This window comes from Dermacentor variabilis, chromosome 4 (genome assembly GCF_050947875.1).
Source record: "Dermacentor variabilis isolate Ectoservices chromosome 4, ASM5094787v1, whole genome shotgun sequence".
Taxonomy (NCBI): domain Eukaryota; kingdom Metazoa; phylum Arthropoda; class Arachnida; order Ixodida; family Ixodidae; genus Dermacentor; species Dermacentor variabilis.
In genome coordinates this window covers 101,257,286-101,272,266 of record NC_134571.1, presented here as the reverse complement: position 1 = coordinate 101,272,266, position 14,981 = coordinate 101,257,286, and the positions used below count along the sequence as shown (strand labels likewise).

At 48.0% G+C, this 14,981-nt stretch overlaps 1 protein-coding gene and 1 pseudogene across 1 annotated transcript in view; one reads left to right on the top strand and one right to left on the bottom strand.

Moving 5' to 3' along the window:
- The window catches only part of LOC142579576 (uncharacterized), a 145,936-nt gene that overhangs the window by 119,029 nt on the left and 11,926 nt on the right, over positions 1-14,981 (bottom strand). The gene's annotated exons all lie outside the window — the stretch shown is intronic.
- On the top strand, positions 14,371-14,532 carry LOC142580638 (U2 spliceosomal RNA; annotated as a pseudogene).

Genomic DNA, 14,981 nt, shown 5'->3' with positions numbered 1-14,981 from the left:
TGCTTTTGCCATCTCATTTCTCTCTCTCTCCCTCTCCCACAACTTTGTTCAGAAGATTTGCGCCACTTTCGCGTAGATGGCAATTTTCTATAAACATAACATTTTCACTAGTGATTTGTTTATGCTGCGCTCGCGAACTTCGAGTTGACCAATAATTCGACCTCACGGTGCCATCCGCTGCCATCCTAGTTAGCTCAGGTGGCCGAGCGACTACCAGGGAAAGACGTTGGTCGCTCGTTCGATCCCCGGACCGGGACGAATTTTTCTTCGATGGTGAAGGCTCTCTTTCTGAAAAACTGTATTGATTCCCGGGCAGTTACGGCCTATATTCGGGTGCATTTGAAACTTACATTTCTTGCAAATTCCTCCGTCTTACGCATTTCTGCATACCTGATGAGCTTACCTAGAAACACGGTGAAAATGCTGTGAAAATCTCTGCAAACGTAACGACACGTCTACCTCTTGATATGTTTAACTGATGTCTTTAGACCTTGTCATTTTCATATGCTGCGGTTTTTGCAATCAGCTATATATGTATGTTGTCAGTTTCAACAAAAATGTTATTTGAGAGTTAGCGCTCGAGCTGTCTGCTTCTAGTCTCTGTCCGTGTCACTTCGCGCTACAATCAAAGATTATGTGACACGCCATCATTGTGTCCCCGTTTTCTGGCGTACAAGCGTTGTGACGTATTAAGATATGCGGATGAACCCTGACTGGTTACATCTGGGAATTGTACGCATCCTTTCTGAAAAAAAAATTAAGACTCACTATAAAGAAAAATAGGCAGCAAGGAATCTTCAAGGTCTCCTGCAGTGAAACTTATGGCCTCGTAAAAAGCGTAGTATCAAACAGTGCACGTATGAGGAATCCTCCATGGAAAATTCTACGCCTTAAATATGAGTAAATGTGTCGCGAAAGGCTCACAAAAGTAGACGTTTTTCATGCGGAAAGTAAAGGAAAATAAGAGGACGCTTAAGCTTCGCTTTTAAGAGTGGAACGCGATAGCATTCCTGAGTGCCGCGATCCCTGAGTGCTTCTCCCACTTCCTACCAACTGCAGCTTGTATAACCGTGATGTTTACCGGGAAACGCTGGCGGCGAAGGCTATGCACGAAGACGAGCTTTCTGGTAGGAACGCGGCCTCTTGCGTGGGCCGCGACGCGGCGGAGGCGAGCGCCATCTGGAGGTGTTGCAAGGAACCGAGCGCGCCGCTCCATGGCCCACGCAAGAGGCCCACGCATTCATAGACCTTCTACCATTCACAGACCGTGGCCGGTCTATGAATGGTAGAAAAGCTGAAAAAAAAAGGGTTTTGTGTTTGACTTTACGCGTAACAGAACTATGTTTTCTCGCATATTCAAATTACAATTCGACGCTATCATGCCGGTAGGTTGTGTGTACGTAATTTACGATTTTTCTGACGTATTTTACTTCGAAAACTTCAATTAGTTCATTAACTTCTTTGCTCTAGACGGAGGGTCTGCGTGGTTTGGTTTACATGGCTGGGACTGATTTTTGCCGAAACGACGGTCGAGGCTGAATGTGCGACGCCGACGCCGGATTTCTTGGGGCACGGGGCCTTGAATGCTATCGCGTTAAAACGCCGCCATTACCGCTCGCTGGAAGTCACGCATGACTCAGAACGCGCGGCTTCCTGGTACGGCATGCGAAATTAGGTGCAGCCCGTGGCTGCCAGCGGCACGCTGAAAAATTTCGGGGGCGACATGCTGGCACTTCAGTCATATCTGCTAACCACCAGTCACACGCGTCGCCTGCTTAGAGGGCTATCTAACGGCTGCTAATATGAAAATTAGACAATTGTCAACCTTCCAACTTCGCCAAGAATGCTTGAGGAACATATACCCCTCATTCATCAAGAATGCACCCGGAGTGACATTTCATTGCAGTTCATTACAAAACAACGCCACCTGTGTGCGCTGTATAGGGAACAATGAGAAAGAACGTGTTCGATAGTTTCCTCGCCGCCGCAGGGGTCACACGCAACACTATCCTCAAGTTCGATAGGGAAAGCAAACGACTTCGTAAATGCGACGCCAGGCCACAATCGGTAAAGTATCGTTGTCTCGCGTCCGGGATAGTCCAGGTGGAGGCTGAATTTGTAGACAAGGGTCCAGTTGATGTAGACGTGTGTGCTGGAAACTAGGTGTGTTCCACAACGATTGTAAGGCATCATATAAGTTGCGCTGCAGCTAAAGAAGTGTACAATTAGGTACGGGCTACGTGCTCAAGTGCCTCATATTGGAGTGCCCTGATCTCCTTGTGCAGCGCGTGTCGCGACTGAGGGACTATCGCCTTCTCTGGCTGTGGTGTACGAGCCTCCACGAATGCCGACATCCGAAGGCTCGTGCGTCTCGACGCGAACAGGCTCGTCGAGCCCTCCTTACTTTCCGAAAAGGTACATACTTGGCTTCCCGTATGTAGCGTATTTCCTTCCTTCGTTTCCCCCCCTAGTTTTACTGCTCTCCTACTCAATGATCTTTCTTTTTAATATTGCCACCTACAATGTTTTTTTTTCTGTTCCTGTTGCGGTAGTATATTCTTTGTTATTATTTTAATTGAGTCATTGTGATCTGTTATGTTATTTTATTTATATTTCCTTCCCTTGTTCCTATCTGCCCTTTCCGTGAAAGGCAGGAGCTGTGCCCCGTCCGACTAGAGCAGCCAGTCTGCTTCTTACTTTCCTTTCTCTCACCTATAAGTGCATGCATGTCTTCAAAACAAATAATAATAATAATAATAATAATAATAATAATAATAATAATAATAATAATAATAATAATAATAATAATAATAATAATAATAATAATATAGCAATAAACATGCTATTGAGAACTCCATAACTGCAGACGCGTTTTTAAGATGGCCCGTTTAGGATCATTTATACCAGTTGCTGCAGGTTGAAAACACGGCCTTCTCCCAATCACTTTAGGCACTTGGCCTCAAAGGTGCCGGATGTTGTATTTACATCTTCTTACTATGGCCATCGCACTGTATCACTCTTAGAAAAATTTACACCCTTTGGGGCGTATCTTGTCCCACAACGATAATCGTCATCTGTCTGGCCCGCGTTTCCTTTCTTTAACGCTGCGAGCCTGGTACTTCCCAGTCACGAACGGCATGCACGTTATCAGTGTGACGCAGCTTCTCGACAGGAAAGTAGCGAGCGCCGAGCTTTCAAGAAAGGAAACGCAAGCAAGGCAGATGACGATTATTGCTGTGGGACAAATATACACCCCAAAGGGTGCAACCGTTTTAAGAGTGTAAAAACAGTTACACCCTTTGGGGTCTATATTAGCAACCCAACAATAATCGTCATCTGTCTTGCTTGCGTTTCGTTTCTTGAAAACGCTGCGCTCGTTACTTTGCTGTCGAGAATGCTCTGTCATGCTGATAACGCGCATGCCGTTAGTGACTTGGAAGTACCGGGCTCTCAACGTTAAAGAAAGGAAATGCGGGCAAGACAAATGACGATTATTGTTGTGTGGCAAATATACACTCCAAAGCGCGCAACTGTTCTTAGAGCACAGTCGACGTACGCAATGAAACAGCGCAACCACTGTGCAAAATCTACTGTATTTTCAAGTATCTAACCTGCTAAAATGCTAAAGTGACGTGTGCGCTTTTCCTGAGTAAAACAAAAAAAAATACTTAGCGATCAGTCCCCCATTTCAATTACGGAACGAAGGCTTCTGGTTTTTGCAGTTCTGTTACATACATTATTGGCCTAAGATCGATGGTTCGCGTACGAACCACGCGTTTCGCAGCCTTTTTCTGTTTCTTTGGCGGGCTCGGTAATAATTTATCGTGTTTGTTAATACTAAACAGTGTCAGCGTAACGCTAGGATGGCTCCAGCGTAAGGATATACGTGGGCATCATGGAAAGAGCGGCTAACACACCTCGTGATTTCTACGCTGATCTAGCTATCTTATAGAGCGAGGCCGTTATTTCGAAAATATGAGATAAAGCTATGTAGCGACTATATGCGGTGTAGTGCGTTCGCACAACAACGATTGTTCCAAATTTCGACAAATATTTATTAAAACCAACTACAGCTAGCGCAACGAAATTTAGAGGACGTGTTAGGCAAGTCAACTGTGATGCTAGTAAATATATAAGTGCGTTGAAAATTGAATTATGGGGTTTAACGTGCCAAAATCACTTTCTAATTATGAGGCACGCCGTAGTGGAGGACTCCAGAAATTTCGACCACCTGGGGTTCCTTAACATGCACCTAAATCTAAGTACACAGGTGTTTTCGCATTTCCCCCCCATCGAAATGCGGCCGCCGAGGCCGGGATTCGATCCCGCGACCTTGTGCTCAGCAGCCCAGCACCATAGCCACTAAGCAACCACGGCGGGTATATATATAAGTGCGTTGTATACATAGGCGTGTGGAAGGACATTACCAAATTACATATCTTGCGCTTTTAGAGCTGTATGGAGTTTTCAACAGAGCGTCAATTCAACACATTCGCGCACATCAAACTGCAGCTTTATATGAATAAAATGTTCGTTACCGAAAGCATGGTGAGTAATTTTAATGTTGCAGGCGCTTTGTGGGCGCTGTAATAAATTATGAATTATGTGCTTAATATATTTCTTCTCAGTGTACAACGGGAGACAAAAACTTATTCCCTTTGCAAAAATTCAAGCGTATCGTGAAGCAATTTCGCAGAAGTAAAACGCGCAATGCTATAAATATTCTTCATACAACGCAGTTGTATGAAGACTACTTTTCAGCACTGAAGTGTTCGTTTGAAAGTGTTAATTTGAAGCGGACCTGCCTGCATAGCCATCGACACAACAACTATCGCTCGACGCGGCGCCAAGGGTATGAGGACGGTTCACGAGGACGCCTGGCGCCGCGGCCCTCATACGGTCTCAAATTCAGCTCCGGTAGAATGCGTTATCTGAATCTGCATAATCACCCGAGTGTGGCACATCTTTTAATAGGTATACCTCACTGGACAGGAAGGCCGTTCCTATTTGTTCGTTTCAAAATGTAAGAAGTGGAGAGCATCGCGTGCATTTTGTTTCTATACGTGACTCACGGAAGTATAAAGAAAGAATTCCAAACGTAGCAGGTCTGTGGGTGCGAGTTACGTTCCGCGGCGTGATAGAAAGGCAATCTTAAACAAAGAAAGAAGAGTAGTGGCAGTATTACCATAAATTGATATGCAAGACACGTCGAGTGATTGATGTAATCGACGCGCGTGGCTCTGGCGATCTACGGTACGGCATCCTGCACTGCAAAATAATTACGTACATGCATCGTCGACAAACAGCTTGGTCAAATCAACAGAAACTACGCTGCGACTCCTACTCAGCTTGATGCGGATTGGCTTTTGTCTGTGGCGACATATGATTGAAATGAAAAATGAAATGAGAGGAGAAGGGTGACGAAAGCCTAACAAAAATAAGTTGCATTGAAATTGTGTACAAGATTATGAGAATGTTTACGGGCAGTGGTAGAGGCGTCCCGCAGCGTCTACCATGAACGTTAGACAAACGAGATGGAGAGAAAAAGGATGCATAGAAAGGCAGAGAGGTTAACGAGAGGCAATACTTCTTGGCCACCCTGCACGAGGGGAAGGAGTAGGGGTTAAAAAGAAGAAAGAGAGCGGAAAGGCAGACAGAGAGAGAAAGAGAGACGAGCACAGACAAACCGCGTACGCTATATAGCGGTAAAGGGCGGAGTTCTCAAAGTCGATCACGAAGGCTCCTAGACCGCAGGAATCTTAGTAGCGCGAATAAGGCCTTCTGCGCGTATGCTCTTCGAGAGCGCTGGCCTAGAGCTTACAGTTTTGATATTGGAAGATTGTTCAATTGGTCCAGCACTATGAACATCACTTGCCTCTCGACACTGTAAGCGTGGGCAGACACAGATAAAGCGTGAGAGCGCCTTCATCGCAGCTGCATGTGTCGCACGTGGAGCTGTTGGCCATTCCAATAAGGAAGCAATAAGAGTTTGTAAATGCTGCGCCTAGCCACAGACGGTGCAGCATGGTCTACTCACGTGGTGGTAATTCAGGTCGGCAGTTTGCTTTTGAGTCTGCTCTTTACAAGCACAGCATCGTGCAGTCTCGTGGGCCGCGTGATCAATAAAGAACGAGATAATAATCGCGGTTTATGAAACTCAAAAGTGCATTGCCAATTGCTAGGCAGTGTTGCTTTGAAATTTGCTCGGCGGCGTGTCGTCTTTTTCTACGCACACAAATCGTGCGTCCGACAACGGCGCGTTTGCATGTAATGTGAGCTCGCGTGGGCATAACCCAGACCACGACGAGTGCAAGGAGCGGCGTTTCCTCTCTCTGTATCCTCATGTTTATGTCCGCAATTATCTTCGCCGTTAGAAACGTTCTTGGAAATTGCTTTCTCATGCAAACGTCGTATCCTACGACCGACCGTAGCGTAGGGGGCGGAATTCTCGCGGCGCTCGCCTAGCCCTCCATCTTGTTTTCTTTTTCTTTTTTTTTACACCGTATGGTTCTATTTATGACGCAGAACAGGCACTATATGTGGTCGCACTCTGAAACATTCCTGTCCGTACCAGATGCTCTTTCTTACGAAAGGGCACCTGATGCGATGATACCTGCAACGCGCCCTGCTTTCCGCTCATCTATGGACCCTTTTCATGATTACGACTGATTGAAATTTGTTCCGAAGAGATGTATAAAAAGCAACTTGAAATGCCCCTGGTACAACAGATGTACCACCCTGCTTACGCGACGAGTGAAACGGCTTCGCAGGCGTCGGATCTCCCCGCCAAACAGTCAGCATCATTTTTTTTTTACTAAGTTCACTGAAATTAACATTAAAAACTAAAATACGCGATGCAAAAGACTTCTATTATAACAATGCATTGGTTACGCTCATAAGGAGGAGGAGGAATAAACTTTTATTGTAGAACCAGCACTTTATGATGGCCGGGCCTAAGCCTCCCACGAAGGGACGTCGAGGGCTTGCCTCGCCGCCGCCTCGCGGACGTGCTGGGTCGCCCAGGTTTGGTCGTCGAGGGCGGAGCTCCGCAGATCCCCATGCAACCTCGACGAGAGAGTCGTCGTGTTAGTCTGTGTGTACTGTGCTGGGCACTCCCATAGCATATGCGGAAGCGTAGCCGGGTGAATTCCACAGCACCGGCAGTTGGGGGTAGTGTAGACGTCCGGAAATATAAGGTGGAGGCGGGCGGGTGAAGGGTACGTGTTTGTTTGTAGTAGACGCAGGGTGGTAGCCTGAGCCCGGCTGAACTTTGGGTGAGGCGGGGGGAAGATTCGGCGACTGAGGTAAAAGGCCTTAACGAGATCGTTATAAGTTTTCAGACTGTCCCTGGTGTCCAACTCATCTCCAGTGACTCCGGCGCGGTTGACTAGGCCTCGCGCAATGGAGTGGGCGACCTCGTTGAGATTGGAGAGGTGTGGGTGGACAGGGCCCGCATGGGCCGGGATCCATGTTAGGGAGATTATGCTGTCTTTAGAGTGTGGTGCCTGGCAGAGGATGCGAAGAGCTTGGGGAGAAATACGGCCTTTGCTGAAGTTAGTAACGGCTGAGCGAGAGTCACACACTATGGCGTGACAGGTGGGATCTAAAGTGGCCAGGGCGATGGCCACTTCTTCAGCCGTCTCGGCAGTGGGGGTAGTGACGCTGCAGGCGTGGTGTAGGACTCCATCGCGTGTGGCGACGGCCACAAATCGTATGCCATGGGAGTATTGGGCTGCATCAACGAATGTGACGCCAGGTACGTGGGCAAGGGCTTTTATGAGAGCTCCGGCCCGAGCTTGGCGCCGGGCCCTGTTACATTCAGGGTGCATATTTCTAGGGATAGGGTCTATGTAGACCCAGCTACGGTTGTCGGTCGGGATCGGTTGTTTGGGGCCCTGTTGCTGATGGTAGGTGAAGTCAAGCGTAGACAGAATAAAGCGCCCCGTTTCAGTAAGGGTGAGCCGTTCAAGCTGAGAGCGTTGTTGGGCTTCAATGAGTTCGGAAAGGTTGTTGTGAACTCCCAGTTGGTTGAAGAGTTCAGTGCTGGTGCGGGAGCCCAAGTGCTTGCTTGTAGACCCCTCGTATGAGGGTGTCGAGCTTGTTTTGCTCAGCCCGGTACCAGTTGAGGTACGCAGCAACGTAGGTAATGTGGCATATGACAAAGGATTGGACGAGTCGGAGAAGACTTTCTTCTTTGAGTCTTCCTCGTCGGTTAGATATACGTTTAAGAAGTTGTAGGGTGTTTTGAGATTGGGCACAGATCTTGTTGAGAGCCAAGGCGTTGGAGCCGTTGGTAGAGATGGTGAGACCGAGAACCCGGATACTAGGGACGTGTGGGATAGGACTGCCATCTTGAAGGCGTAGGGTGATGGCGTCACAGGGTCGGTGATCAGATTGGTGTTTGGGAGGGCGACCCCGCTGAATGGGCTTGTATAGCAGAAGCTCTGATTTAGCCAGCGAACAGCGCAGTCCGGTCCCTTGGAGATAGGCTTCAACCGTGTCAATCGCCGTTTGGAGGGCTGATTCCACTTGACCATCACTGCCTCGGTACGACCAGATGGTGATGTCGTCGGCGTAGATGGTATGGTTGATATTGTCGACTTGCTGTAGTTGCTTGGCAAGGCCAATCATGACTAAGTTAAAGAGCATGGGAGAGATAACTGAACCTTGCGGGGTGCCTTTGCTGCCAAGGGGAAGCTGGTCTGATCGTAAATCCCCGGCCGAGAGGGTAGCCGTGCGATTGGAGAGAAAGTCACGGATGTAATTGTAGGCTCGCTCTCCCAGGTGGAGGTTGGAGACCTGGTCAAGGATAGCTGCATGGTAAATGTTATCAAAGGCTTCAGTGAGGTCGAGTCCGAGGATGGCTTTCATGTTACGGGAACGATCGTTTAGCACTTGATCTTTGAGCTGCAACATAGCGTCTTGAGTAGAAAGGTGAGGGCGAAATCCAATGATGGTGTGGGGATAGAGAGAGTTGTCCTCGAGGTGACTGTTGATGCGTGCTAAGAAGGCGTGTTCCATCACCCTGCCTACGCATGAAGTGAGGGAGATGGGCCTTAAGTTATTGAGGCTAGATGGTTTGCCAGGCTTTGGGATTAGGATAACGTTGGCAGTCTTCCAGGCGGCTGGAGGGGCACCACTGCGCCAGCAATCGTTGATGTAGTCAGTCAGATGGGACACGGACTCGTCATCGAGATTGCGAAGGCGTTTGTTAGTGACCCCGTCTGGCCCTGGAGCAGAACGACCGTTAAGCTTGCGTAGAGCGGCATGTATTTCAGATACGCTGAAATCGGCGTCTAGTGTAGGGTTGGGGCTACCGATGTAATTGCTGTGTGGACTGACTTGTCCCCTGGAGATATATCTGGTGCAGAGGTAGTCAAGCACCTGTTATGGACCTTGCTTAAGGGTCTCCGTATAAAGGAGCTTCTGCAGCCGATCCTGTTGGGTGGTGCGGGTGGTGGCATTATCAAGCAGATGTTTGAGTAGTTTCCACGAGGAAGGGCGATGAAGTTGTCCATCCACCGTGTTACACAGCTCAGTCCATTGTTGCCGGCTTAGGGTTTGACAATGCTCCTCGATGGCTGTATTCAGTTTGGAGATCTTACTTCTGAGGCGACGGTTTAGGCGCTGCCCCTTCCATCGAGCTAGGATGGAGGCTTTAGCCTCCAGAAGATGGGCGAGGCGCCTATCCATGCGTTCAACTGAGGCATCTGTAGTTACCACCCGAGTGGCCGTTTGAACATCAGTGCGTAGCGCTTGCATCCAGGTGTTAATGTCGGTAATGCCTTCTGCTGAGGTAGAACCTATGCGTATTTTTCGAAAAACATCCCAGTCGGTAATGGTGAATTCTTTAGTGGGGGCAGGGGCGGCACCGAGTCTGGGTAAAGAGAGAGCAAGGATATAATAGTCGCTGCCGAGGTCTTGCTGGGTATTGGTCCAGTGTGCATTGTTGATATGTTTGATGAAGGTGAGGTCGGGGGTAGAGTCCCGGGTAGTGGAAGTACCGAGGCGTTTAGGAAAGGAGGGATCCGTGATGAGCGTAAGGCCTAAGTCGTGGTAATCTTGCCAGAGGTTGCGAGCTGCAGCTTCCGTGCGAACGTAGCCCCAGCCTGTATGGGCGAGGTTGAAATCACCGCCGATGAGTATGGGGTGCGTTCCAGCTACGTGAAGAGCCTTCTTAAAGAGGGTGAGGAAGCGACACCTTGCTTTATCCTTGGGGCTATTGTAAATGTTCAGAAGGAAGATGCATTCTTTCCGTTTACGATAGGGAATTAATTCGAGGAATACATGTTCGATGTGAGGACTATTGAGATCATGTTCAATAACAGGAATACGACGCCGTACTAGGGTGGAGACCCGACGAAGAGGGTGGGTGGTATGGAAGGTTTGATAACCGGGAAGCGTAGTAGGGGCGTTGTTGGTTTCTTGAAGTAGGATAGCATCCGGGCGGCGGGTATGTTGGCGTAGGTATTGATTGAGTACCGGTCGTTTATGGTGAAAGCCTCGGCAGTTCCACTGCCAAATGAGGGCGTCTTGATTAGTGTGAGCCATGATGGGAGGTGGTGGGTGTCGCCATCGGCGTCCCGGAAGGGTCGCAGATGGGGGCGGCATGGCTAGGAGGCGTGAGAATATGAGTTTCCAGGTTGGTCACGCGTTGGACAATACCAATGAAGGCTTGCTGGATGGAGTCCAGTGCATGTTGGAAAGTGCTAATAGTTGTTTGAAGTGAGATGAGCATGTCTTTAACTTCAGAGAGGACCTGACCCGTGGCTCCATCTTGCAGGGCTCTCTTCTTGGGGGCGGGAGTCGAGGGGGCCACCTAACTAGGGGCAGGGACGTTCTGTGCGATAGGTGTAGGGGCTGGTGTTTGGGACTGTTTGAGGTCTCTAACCTCCTGCGAGAGTTTAGTTAGGAGATCGCGTAGGATGGCGTTCTCGCGCTTAAGCTGAGCTATTTCTGGGTTTTCTGGTGAAAGAGGAGGGTAGGTGACTTGTGTGTTGGCGATCTTACGACCCTCTCGCGACGTGCCCATGAGAGCGTCTGCGAAGCTCACCTTGCTGTGGTTGGTAGATGTGATGCGTGAAGCCGATGCAGAACGGGATCTTGAGCGTTGTTGCCTGGATCGAGATGGAGTTCTGGAGCGGGAACGGCTCCCCCTTGACGGTGTGCGGGAGCGTGGCCTGGTTCTGGTGCTGAGGGTGGAGGGGCCGGCTTGTTTATAGGTGGCTTGGCTGGTTGTTCGTCGTTCTCCGATACGCTTGCGGATGACGTACGGGGTTTTATATCGAGCGGCACAGCTTTTGTCCGCGGTGAGATGGGGACCACCACAGAGGGAGCACTTAGGGTTACAGTTATGGTCGGCGGGGGGATTGCGGACACCGCAGCCCCGGCATATCTTGTTATTTGGGTAGGGACAAACGTCCACACGGTGTCCGAGGCGGCCACACTGGTAACAAATGTCAATTTGCTTCCGATATAGCGAACATGGGAGTAACGTGGAACCGTAGCGGACCTGATAAGGCACATTCAGTCCGTCAAAAGCGATGATCACTGTTGTAGTAGAAGCGATGCGCTTGGCTGCCAAAGCTGTCGGGTTTCGGGCAGTGACAATTTTGTTGTGGATCTGCTGGGGAGTCTCCGTGAATGGGATCCCACGGATGGCCCCCTTCGTCGTGTGCTCAGCTGCGGTTTCGTATGCATTGACCTCGTGGTTGACGCCGTTCACATAAAAGTAAAAAAATAAAGAATAAAGAAATTTTGGAAAACTATTAACCCTGCACCCCGGTTTCATGTATATTTATTATTGACGACCAACCATGTTCTGATCCTTCTTCTATGCATCAAGCATTTATCAACTACTTTACATCTGTCTCTGACGATGGTACTAACCCAAACTCCAGAGTACACGAGATGGTGCAGCCCATTTCTGATATGCCAACATCAATAGCAGGCGTTCTTAACCTACTGCTTAATATTGACCCAACTAAAAGCAATGGAACTGATGGTGTTCCAAATGAATGTTTAAAAAGGTACTCGGAATGGGTTCCACGTTACCTTACCATTATTTTCCGAAAATCGGTTGACTCATGCACTGTTCCTCGTGTCTGGAAAATTGTGACTGTCATTCCGGTATTTAAATATAACTACAGACCACTTTCTTTATTTAACACATGCTGTAACTTATTAGAGCATATTATTCATAAACATATCAGCAGGTTTTTAGCTGACGATAACATCATCTCTGAGTGGCAGCTTGGGTTCCGTACTGGCCACTCAACGGTCACGCAGCTCATCGAATTCACTCATGACGTCGCGTTGGCACTAAACTTTCGTAGACAGGTAGATGCCATCTTTATATATTATGCGAAAGCATTTGATACAGTCTGTCACAAAAAACTCCTCATTAAACTATGCTCGGTTCTTAAAAACGACAAACTACTTGACTGACTGACTAGCTATCTGGATTCGAAGTCCCAGATTGTTTGTCTTAACAACGCTCATTCGTCGTCAGCTACCGTTACTTCAGGCGTTCCCCGGGGCTCGGTCTTAAGGCCCCTACTATTCATTATATATATTAACGATGGGGCCGAAGGCATTAGTAACACCCGGGTCAAACTTCGTATGTATGCAGACGACTGTGTGCTTTATACAAAGGTTACTAGTACTGAAGACCAACTCGAGTTAAATAGTGTTTTTGCTTCATTTTGCCACTGGAGCCGTTCCTGGAAAATGTCGATTAATTTTAAGAAAACAGTGTCGAGAACCTTTTTTAATAAAAAAAGAGCATTTGCGTTTCTCTTACAGTTAGGGAAACCAATACCTCCAGTGCGTCAAAGAATTTAAGTATGTTGGAGTCACTTTCACGACTAACTTAATATGACACAAGCACGCTGACCTCATCTGTTCAAAAACGCTTCAGAGGCTTGGGTACGTCAAACGCACGCTGAAAAGTTCCAATAAGGAGTGGAAAATCACGGCCTACAAAACGCTAGTTCGACCCCTCCTTGAATGCGCCTCTACAATTTGGCCCCGTCGCCATCAATGCCACATAGATAGACTTGAAGCTGTACAAATAAAAAGCTATACGATTTATATACGGTAGAAATGATCGCCAATTCTCATCGTCCTCGCATGCTCAGCTATTATCCCTACAGTCACTGGCTCAGACACGCGCATGTGATCGTCTTGTCATGCTTTCCAAAATTGCCAGTTCTTCTGTTGATATCTCTGTGCCTACATCTTGTGTCACCAGCTCTGTGCGCAGCACCAGACAAACTGATTCGATGAACATTGTCCCGCTTAGGTTGCAACTGAACTGCTTTAAATTTTCTTTCCTTCCGACAACAATCGAATTGTGGAACGAGCTTGATGGATCCGTTAGACGACTACCCACGGAACTATTTTCTGTAGAAGTGATAAAATATATTTAGTATATTTAGTAGTTAGTATTTGTTATCACTGTTAGTATTTGTTAGCACTGTCAACTTTGATATGCATTCTGTAGACCTGTCTTGCCTCTTTCGTGTGATCATGTAACCTGTTATATTCTGCAAATGTGTTCTTGTATGCTCAAAGTTTCGTATTGACCCACCCCCTGCTATGTCTCGCATGGAGACAGCAGTATTTGTAAATAAAAGTTAAAAAAATTACAGAGTTCAATACCTCTAAGTTTATAGAACTCTCCAGCTGGCACAAGTTCAGCTGTAGAGTTGGAGTGTTCGAGAAGTAAATTTTATTGTGAAGTGCTACAAAAAAAATTTCAGTGCCATTCAACTCTGTGAAGGTGCATGACCAGCCAAACTATGTATGCGGGCCCCTTAATGTCGAACTGTCCATTGCCGTGCGTCAAACGCCGTATGCACATAAATGAAAGGTGAGGTGCAACTAGCCGCTCCTCCACAATGTTGAGCCTCGGAAGAGGGTATACATACCCATGTATTGCATGCAAAACGTGGGTATGTTGCAAAACGTGGCACGACACCTCTTACCAAATCCCGGCACGTAGAATAGACACGCACCTCACCGCACTCCGAGGGCGCACACTGCTTCACCGTAGCCAAGATGATCGTGCGTTGGTCGACGTCCCGCAATGCACTAACGGTTGTGAAGTCACTCGAAAACCACAAGTGCTCACACACAACACAGGCCACACTAAGGTGGTTCCCCCACAAACTCCCTCTGAGACCTGACCGTTGCTCTAGTGAAAGATTCCAAGATTGCGTGATCGGGCCCACATGGACAGTTCGCATTTATTTCCGCCTCGCACTCCTGGCAGGCAGCACGCTTCGAGGACCGCCACCATGGCAGAGCGGAAGGAAAGGAGATACGCAAGCGCCTGGAACGCCGACACAGGGCGGTGCGAACGTAGGCATGGCCGACGTGGGCCAAAGCGTAGTATCGTTTCTTATCAGCTTAATATCTGATACGGGTTGTATTTGGACCTAAGATATTAAACTTGTTTTCGGAAGTTGGCTTCACTTCCGCCACGGGTCGGGTCGGTATTGCTGTATCTTCTGGATCGGCCTACGTATGGGGAGAAATTCTCGATCTACACGGCTCTATCTACGCACGCATTTTTCTCCAGAACCTAGCTATATACGTCTTCGCTGTAAAACGCATGGTGCATGGCGCCTTTTCCTTTTTATCTGAAGACGTAAAGAATATGTGCCCACAGTAAACTATGCAACAAAATACTTCTTTCTTCTTGGCAAACTTGACTGTTAAAAAATGCAGGACAGGAAGTTGGCTGGGGTCCTGGAGACACTGCTACCACAGAGCGGAGAAAAGGGTCTATTAGGTACATATTATGTGATTTCGGGATCGTCTCCAATTGCGCTCACCCTCATCAGTATAGATGCCGGCCATCCGGTCCTCGTCAGTTCAAACTCGGGCTGTAAGCAACATCAACCTGCTTAAGCGACCTCTGGGAATTAATTGTATAGAAAGGTGATTCTAGAGAAAGGTGATATAGACAACCCCTC